We start from the raw sequence: 9,599 nt of genomic DNA, 5'->3' as shown, positions 1-9,599 counted from the left end.
AGAAGTGCTTTAAATGCACAAAGCAGGGGCAGAACGACTGAAAGAGGAAGTAACTCTAGAAATCGTGGGAAATCAAGAGGAAAGTCAAAGGGGAGGAGGTCTCAATCGAGAGGACCAAATGATTGCTGGTACTGTGGGAAACTAGGGCACAAAAAGAAAGATTGCTAGACTCGAAAGAAAAATGAAGGAGATAAATCAGATGGAGACAAAGAGGCAAATGTGGTAAGTAACAAATCCGAAGAGGATGCTTTGCTTCTGTCTTTAGAGAGTGTTGATGATTCATGGGTTTTAGATTCTGGTGCTTCTTTTCATGCTACACCTCATAGAGGTTATTTCATTGATTATGTCCAAGGGGATTTTGGGCTTGTTTATTTGGGGGATAATGAACCCTGTCAGATTGTTGGAAAGGGAAAAATTAAGATTAAGTTGCAGAAAGGGAATCATTGGCTACTACATGAGGTAAGACATGTTCCAAAGCTGAGTAGGAATTTAATTTCAGCAGGGCAACTTGGTGATGAGGGTTGTGTAGTTACTTTTAATGATAAAAATTGGAAAGTTTCAAAAGGTTCCCTTGTAGTAGCAAAAGGTGTGAAAGTAGGCACCTTATATCTTTGTATAGGTCATATTGTTCCTTCTACTTTGATTGTTTTAGAGAAAAATGAATATTCAGGAATAATTACTGTAGTTGAGCAGGGAGAACAAATAGCTGCTGTAGATTCTGATACAGCACTATGGCACAATAGACTTGGGCACATGAGTGAGAAAGGTATGAAAGTACTTCATTCAAGGAAAGTTTTACCAGGTCTAAAATGTTTGAATATGGATTTCTGTGAAAGTTGTGTGTATGGAAAACAAAAGAGAGCGAGTTTTGTAAAGACTGGGAAGGAAAACAAAAAGGAGAAATTAGAGCTTGTGCATACAGATGTATGGGGACCGGCTCAGGTATCTTCCCTTGGTGGCTCTCATTATTATGTTACATTTATTGATGATGTAACTAGAAAAGTATGGGTTTATTTCCTTAGACAAAAATCTGATGTATTTCAAACTTTTAAGAAATGGAAATGCTTGGTTGAAAATGAGACTGGCAAGAAATTAAAATGTCTCAGATTTGATAATGGTGGTGAGTATTGCAGTCATGAATTTGAAGATTATTGCTCCACTAATGGTATTCGTAGACAAAAAACTGTTCCAAGGACTCCACAGGAAAATGGAGTGGCTGAACGCATCAACAGGACTATAATGGAGCGCGCAAGGAGCATGAGGTTGCATGATGGGTTGCCCTTACACATGTGGGCGGAGGGTGTCAATACTGCAATATATTTGATTAATAGAGGTCCCTCTATTCCTTTGGGCTGTGGTATTCCAGAGGAAGCATGGAATGGTAAGAAGGTGAGTTATTCTTTTCTCAAGACCTTCGGTTGTAAAGCTTTTGCTCATATAGACTCTGAAAATAGAACCAAGCTAGAAGCTAAATCAAAGAAATGTGTCTTTGTTGGATACGGCATTAATGAATTTGGCTATAGGCTTTGGGATTTTGAAAATCATAAAATTATAAGAAGCCGAGATGTCATATTCAATGAAAAAGTGTTGTACAAAGATCTGCTGCAGCAACCTGAGAAGAAAGAAGATGATTATGTAGTGCTGGATGATACTCCAAAAGCTGATGTTCCAGCCATTCCTCATGATGTGCAACAACTGTAACAACAAATACCACACACACCAGTGAATGTTAGACGGTCAACGAGGCCAATTAGACCTCCACAAAGGTTTTCTCCCTCTTTGTATTCTATTTTACTTACTAATGCTAGTGAACCTGAAAGTTATGATGAAGCTGTGCAGGTGGATACTAAGATTCAGCGGGAGTCTGCAATGAAAGATGAAATGGACTCTTTGCTGAAAAATAAGACATGGGATTTGTGCAAGTTGCCTGCAAGTAAAAAGGCTTTACAGAATAAATGGGTTTACAGGTTGAAAGAAGAGGAAGGAGGTAAGAAAAGATTTAAGGCCAGGTTAGTTGTAAAAGGATTTGCACAGAAAAAGGGAATTGATTTTGATGAGATATTTTCTCCTGTTGTTAAAATGACTTCTATTCGTACTGTTTTAAGTCTTGTGGCTACTGAAGATTTGCATTTAGAGCAGATGGATGTTAAAATAGCCTTTCTTCATGGTGATTTGGATGAAGAAATATATATGGCTTAGCCATAGGGTTTTGAGGTCAAAGGTAAGGAGAACTTAGTGTGCAAATTGAAGAAAAGTTTATATGGCTTGACGCAAGCACCTCGGCAATGGTATCTGAAATTTGACAGTTTTATGCATGAGCATGGATATAATAGGTGTCATTCAGATTACTGTGTTTATTTTAAGAGGTTGGATGATGATAGCTACATTATTTTATGTTCATATGTTGATGATATGCTTATAGCTGGGTCTAACATGGATCATATTAAGGGGCTGAAACGCCAATTAGCACATGCATTTGCTATGAAAGATTTGAGGGCAGAAAAACAAATCCTTGGTATGAAGATTTGCAGAGATAGGAAGAACAGAACATTGACGCTATCTCCAACTGATTATGTTGAGAAGGTGTTGCAACGTTTCTCTATGGAGAATGCTAAAGCTGTCAGCACACCTTTACCTGGTCATTTGAAATTGACTAAGGAGATGTGTCCCAAGACACAAGAAGAGGAGGATAAGCTATCCAAGGTACCCTATGCTTCAGCTGTAGGAAGTTTGATGTATGCTATGGTATGCACTTGGCCAGATATTGCACATGTAGTGGGAGTCGTTAGCAGGTATATGAGTCATCCAGGATTTGAGCATTGGAATGCTATCAAGTGGATTCTCAGATATTTGAGAGGAACATCCAATAAGTGTTTACACTTTGGGGGCTCTACTACTGATTTACAGGGCTATGTTGACTCAGATTTGGCTGGGGATATTGATACCAGGCGGAGTACTACAGGTTATGTCTTTACTGTTGGTGGGGCAGCCATGAGCTAGGTTTCTAGGCTACAAAAGATTAATTCTCTCTCCACTACAGAGGAAGAGTATGTTGCTGCTACAGAGGCAGCCAAAGAGATGATATGGCTTCAGTTCTTCTTGGAAGAATTGGGACATCCTCAGAAGGATAATTATTTGTTCACAGATAGTCAGAGTGCCATTCATCTTGCTAAGAATTCAGCTCTGCATTCTAAGACCAAACACATACAGTTACGGTACCATTTCATTCGGTCAGTTTTGGAGGATGGACAGTTAAAGCTGGAGAAGATACATACCAATGAAAATCCAGCAGATATGTTGACAAAGGTTGTAACAAGGGAGAAGCTGAACTCCTCTTCAGCTTCAGTTGGTCTTTTAGACTAAATGTGAATAAAAGAACAGCAGAGTCCAGGGTGGTTTGATCCAGTGGGAGCCCCATGCGGTAGTTGTATTGCTACAAGATCAATCTCCAAGTGGGAGATTGTTTTTTAGTGTGGAGCCTGATCAGTCCCCAAGTGGGAGATTGTTAGATTGTGGTGACTGATCAGGAAAGTACTATACATACTTCATAAATAGTGGGGTTCGGTGCATCGCCCCGAAATTTTGTTTTTGGGAAGTAGCCAACATGGTAGCCGACATATTATGGCCGACATGTTATAACCCTAAAGCGGTTTAATACTTGTATAAAAAGGGCTTAGGGTTGGGTATTTTTCATGTGTGGTGATACGAAATTGGTTTTTGCGGCGGTATTGAGCTGTAAGGGATTACGGACTGTAATCAGGTTGTAATCATTGGATTGTAATAAGATCGAACTTTCTGTTTGGTGGACGTAGCCCAGGGATTGGGTGAACCACGTTAAATCTTGGTGCCTTGTGTTCATTTCTGTGTGTTCTATTATTTTCTGTTAGTGGTTATATTTGCATGTAGTTTTTATTTCTGTCTGTGGTTTATCCTAACAAAAGAGTGTTGCTCTTATGGACTCTACACAACACTTACATAACTCATTAAGCTTTGGGTTATCTACAGCTACAAGAAGGTAGTTGTTTTTTCTTTCATCCCTATTGCTCATCATTGAAAATGATAAACATAATAGTAGAACATAGGGTTAAGGAGGGATAGTGTCAATTTATCTATAGATTACCACAAGTGATATGGGCTGAAGTGTCTGTCTAATTTGTAGCAAATGAGATGGTTGTAAAGAGCTTTAGAATGTTTTCTCTGGAAAGCAGAAATAGGGATATACAAAAAAAATCCCTTAGTAGACATTTTTCCGCATCCTCTCATATCACAAAATTAGTCCGATATCATCTCTAGACTAGAGGGAAACTACTACGCTAATGGTGCCAAATATATAGTCTATATCTCGATAAATGGAATGAATAGGTAAAATCGTGGATCTGCTCATACTTAGCAACATATATGGATAGCCTTACATAATATCTATTTTGGTTAAATAAGTCCCTTTTCCTACTTTTATGCTACATATTAGGCTTATATGACTTTCCTATCGTCAGTAGAATATAGATTTGTGTAATAGTTATAGATTACAGGACAAAACATATGCAATAAATACAAAATATATTTATCTAGTACAAGATAGTAAGCAGTCACTGGTGCTAGATATAGTCTTTTTTTAGATCCTTTTTTAAAAAATTCAATGGGCAAAGCAACTTTTTCTCATACTTATACACATATATATGGAATATATAGAACTCTAAATTGAGACTCCTTATTTCTAAAGTTTAGCCAAACACCAAAACACCAGATGCAAGTGTTGGTTTCAAGACAATTTAAAATATATGTCTTGGATAAATAAAATGTACTTTTTTCTACCTATATACTACAAATCCGTCTAATAAAACTTTTCTACTGTAATTATAATATAAATTTACATTATATTTATAGGTTATAAGAAGAAATGTATGCTATAAATATCAACTATACATTCCATCTACTACAATATTACTACAATATTCCTAACAGTAATCTCTTGAAGTTTCATGTAAGTTGGGTATGAGAAAGTATTTATGAAAGATAATATCTTATGATGAGAAGTGTATTTATTTCCAAGTTGTTGATAACCACATTTATGAATGAACCTTCTATCTTCTACATTTTGAAATATAAATATAATGAAATAACATTAAAACTAAACATTCAAGAAATTCTCTTACTCTCACACACAAAAAACAAAGAAAACTTTAGTATATATAAAATTCATTTAAAAAACTATAATAACTAATTTTTATATTTCTTTAATATTAATAATTGAAAATTTGAATAAGTGAATAAACAAAAAGTGACTAGAATAAAAATGAAGTGACATTTAGACCCATTCAGATAGGACATTCACATACACCAACAAATGGATATTCTAATTGATAGCCTAATAACTTAATAATCAATATGGACAGGTGAGTGGAGTTAATATGAATAGGAAGCACGGACTGGTAGCTTGTGTGGTTTACAATCATTCCTCGGCTATTCCCTTAGGCCCCGTTTGGTTGCTGGAAGATGAGGGCCAAAACCGGGTTATCAGAGGCAAAACCAGGTTTTGCAAAAAAACTTTGGTGTTTGGTTGGTTAAAATTATAACCTGGTTTTTAATTTCATCTTCCAATTTTGGTCAAAAATTGGAAGAAGTTTCTTCCAACAAAAAGGTGGAATTCGAAATCAAAACCAGGTTTTGAATTTTATGACAGTTTTTTTAATAATATTGTGGGATCCATAGTATATTCATCTTCCGTGTCAACCAAACGGACCATTGGCTTTCCAAACCACAAAACCAGGTTTTCGAAAACCTGGTTATAAGATAACCTGATTATGTCAAAAAATCATCTTCCCCAACCAAACGGGGCCTTATTATGCTGGATAATCTGCTGCTTTTAAACGACCAATGGAAAGGCCTTCAATGGAAAACACGCAATCTGATTTCACCAGGATGGAAGAAGAGAAGCGGCAGCTCCATGTTATGATGGCTCCTTGGCTGTCAAAAAGCCACATCAGAGCCTTCTTAGAGCTGGCCAAGAAATTATGTTCTCACGGCGTCAAGATTTCATTCCTCTCCACTCCCCTCAATATCAGATGGATCAGGCAGCTACAACCCATGCCAGAAATCGATCTGCTGGAGCTTCCACTGCCCTCCATTGATGGACTCCCGGAAGGCGTTGAGTCAACTGCAGACTTGGAGCGAGGAGGATCATTTGACTTGCTTATGAAAGCCATGGACGAGCTGGAGAAGCCATTCGAAACCCTCTTGGGAAAGGTTTCGCCGGATTATGTAATCCACGATATGACACTCTACTGGGCTTCTGCCATCGCTGCCAAACTGGGCATTCCAGCCATATTCTTCGTCATAACGTCGGCCTCGAGTTCAGCGTTCCTTCTAGGGCATCAAGCCATGGTAGAAGAAAAGAGCGTAACACTCCCAGATCTGACCGTCCCGCCGCCTGGTTTCCCCTCGGCGCATATTCGCCATTCATCCTTTGGAGCTCGGAGGCACGTCCATATATTCCAAAAGAAGGAAGGACTCCTTAACATGGCGGTGCGGTGGAGCATGTGTTTTAAGGGTAGCTAGGCGATAGCCGTCAATTCGTGCGTAAAATTGGAGGGCAAATACTTGGAATATATAGAAAGAGCCACCGGCAGGCCCGTGCTTCCCGTGAGGCTTCAGATGCCCGATCTAACGCCACCACCGGCAGATGACCGTTTCTTGGCCTGGCTTGACTTGCAGCAGCCACGTTCTGTTGTGGTGGTTCCTTTGGCTGCGAATGTACTCTCACCAAACAAGAGCTGGCCGCCTTGGCGCTGGGCGTAGAAGAGAGCGAGCTTCCGTTTCTCTTTATTCTTCTCCACCAGATGGCTGATGAGTTGCCCAGAGGCTTTCGAGAGCGCACGCAAGGAAGAGGAGTTGTGGTGACGGAGTGGGCGCCTCAAGTGCACATTTTGGCCCATCCTTCCACAGGAGCGTTCCTCAATCATTGCGGTTGGATATCAGTGAGTGAAGGATTGAGGTTTGGGGTGCCGTTTGTGACTCTTCCACTGCGGTACGAGCAGGGGTTAAATGCTAAGCTCGTAGCGCAGGAGCTCAAGCTTGGGGTGGAGGTCAGTAAAAATGACGAGGATAATTCATTTTCCAAGGAAGAGGTGAGGAAGGCTGTTTGCAGGTTAATGAAGGAGGAGGAGGGCAGGGACATCAGATCTAATGTTCAAGAGATTGGTGGAGTCTTGACCGACGACGACTGCCAAACCTATCGATCTGACATCCACAAGTTTGTTTCTTTGCTCAAAGACAAAGCGTCCTACATTTAACAAACTATTTGAAGATTATGTAGCTTCTTCTTGTTTTTATTATTTCTTTTTATCAGCTGTTACTAATATTTGGTTTGAGCTTGTCTACTGATGTTATCGATACCATGGAAACTTTTATGATTGACATTGAAGAGACGAGTCGCAAGATTATACTAGTTGTCCACTCCTGGGAAACTCAAACTGGTATCTACTGTGTTTCTTTTGAAGATATGGCTAACAATTAAGTTTCAGAAGGAAACAAGACATTTAATGGGTTCCCTATTATTACCTGGGATTGGTATTGGGTACAAATTTTAATTTTCCTTTTAAATAGCATACTGGCATGTTAGTTTGGCGAAGCTATGATTTTGCCTTACATTGGGTTGCAATTGTTTGTCTACCTTTAAATGATATCCAAGGTGTGAGTGTCTTCTGCAAGTTTGTATACTCGAATGTCTAGTAGGGAGTTTTGCAAGAGTTGCAACTTTTTTTTTTTTAAATTGTAGTTTGTTTCGGTCTATTTAAAGAATATTTGATTTATGTTTATCTTATCAAGTAACAATTATAATTTTGTTTCCAATCTTATAGTTTAATTAATAAAATTAATTGTTTTTATTTCTAAAACTGGTAGAAAATTATGTTTATTTTTAAAAAAATTATTAAATTTGAATTTAAAATAATAGATATATATATTCCTATTTAAGTAGTTTGAATTATCACTTTAATTTAAAGTAGATATTTTAGGTAATTTTTTTTCTCTTTAACTAAAGTCTTAACTTGAGCAAATAATCAAAACTTACTTTGGTTTGATAGATTATGCAACCATCAGTCATAATTGAACAAATAAAAAACACAATAATCATTTTCCCATTCTCATTATATCACTCACATTTTCACAAATAAACCTCCATTGTTGCTCTCCTTTCATGAGTTGCTTTTTTAATAAGAAAAACAAACAAGAGGGTGCTGACCCTTGGTACAAATAGAGGACAAGCCCAAAGGGCCAACACTATATATAGTTAAACAACTTTAACAACGCCTAGTGTCAAACAATCTAATAAAAGAACATCTTATGTCTACCCCTATCAAAAACAAAGGTCCAAAACTGACACAACCCAGGATCATAAACCACATTATATAAGACAATCATTAGACAAGCCCCCATACTAGTCACATTTCTTACCCAAAAATAATAATCAAGCACCTAGGTGAGCCCTTGAAAGCCAATAGCAAACACTTGGTCACTAATAGAAAAGAAACAAGACACACTTATCAACAAAATTCTCATAGACCAAACTTAGGCATCAAGTAGCCTATCCTTCGTTCACCATCATAAGCACATCTTTGAAGCAAACAAGACCATCCATTCAGATCAACATTCCCCAATATCTTCCTCCCTACTTCATACTCCTTTCTCACCTCTGTAGCGAAAGGATTCACCTCAATAGAAGTAGGGGGAGGAAAGATCACAATACCAAGGAAACATCTATCAAACATGTCATCAATCTTCTTCATCAAAATTTCAAATATCTTCTCATAATCTAACCGCTCTTATAGACCACAAAGACTAGAATAGAAATCCACCAAACTACTGAAGCATATTGAAACCTTACCCCCCAAAAATATGGTGGTACCATCAATGTTCTAGTCCCATCAAACTCATCCTAAGAGAGCTTCAGATCAACCAAAGATATGGTGTAGGGATCAATAGTGCATGAGGAAGGCAAAACACTTTTCTTCCCCCCAACTTCTCCAAAAGTAGAACACACATAGAGCCAATCCACAAACACTTGGACATTTCAAGTCCTCCTCAAAGTAGTCAACCTCAAAAGGAAGGTGAAGAGGAGTGGAATCCACAAACAACACTACAAAATTTTTGCACCAATCCAACAAAGGGTAGGACCTGTCCTTCCACCAACAACCACTCTAGCACATAATAACACCCCGTTAATAGATGATGCCTTCACCTCTATAATAATTAAGCAATGAAGAGATAGGATAAAAAAGAAATCCCAAGCCTTGAAAACCTCCGAAAGGATCCAACAAGGCCTAAGGAGAAACTTCACCTCAATAGAAGCTAGCATGGGAGAAAAAGAAAGAAGTAAAGAGACCTTCCAAAGATGAGAACAATAAGAAACCAAACCCCATTAGGGGAAGAAACCCCATATCTACAATTTTTACTAAAAAGAGCACCAAAGAACATAGGGTAGAGCCTCCTAAATTCACAAGCCATACTCCCACTCGTCATCAAAGGATTCAGATCCAACGTGGGGTAGCCCAAACCAAAAAGAGTCTCCTCAACTAAATCTTCTGAACAATGAAAGGGGAAGA

At 38.2% G+C, this 9,599-nt stretch overlaps 1 pseudogene; it reads left to right on the top strand.

Moving 5' to 3' along the window:
- The first annotated feature begins 5,889 nt into the window (after nucleotides 1-5,889).
- On the top strand, nucleotides 5,890-7,706 carry LOC149528772 (UDP-glycosyltransferase 91C1-like; annotated as a pseudogene).
- Nucleotides 7,707-9,599: the final 1,893 nt, after the last annotated feature.

This window comes from Cupressus sempervirens, chromosome 11 (genome assembly GCF_028749045.1).
Source record: "Cupressus sempervirens isolate cs-2001-9-10 chromosome 11, ASM2874904v1, whole genome shotgun sequence".
NCBI lineage: Eukaryota > Viridiplantae > Streptophyta > Pinopsida > Cupressales > Cupressaceae > Cupressus > Cupressus sempervirens.
This window is presented reverse-complemented; position numbering and strand designations above follow the sequence as displayed.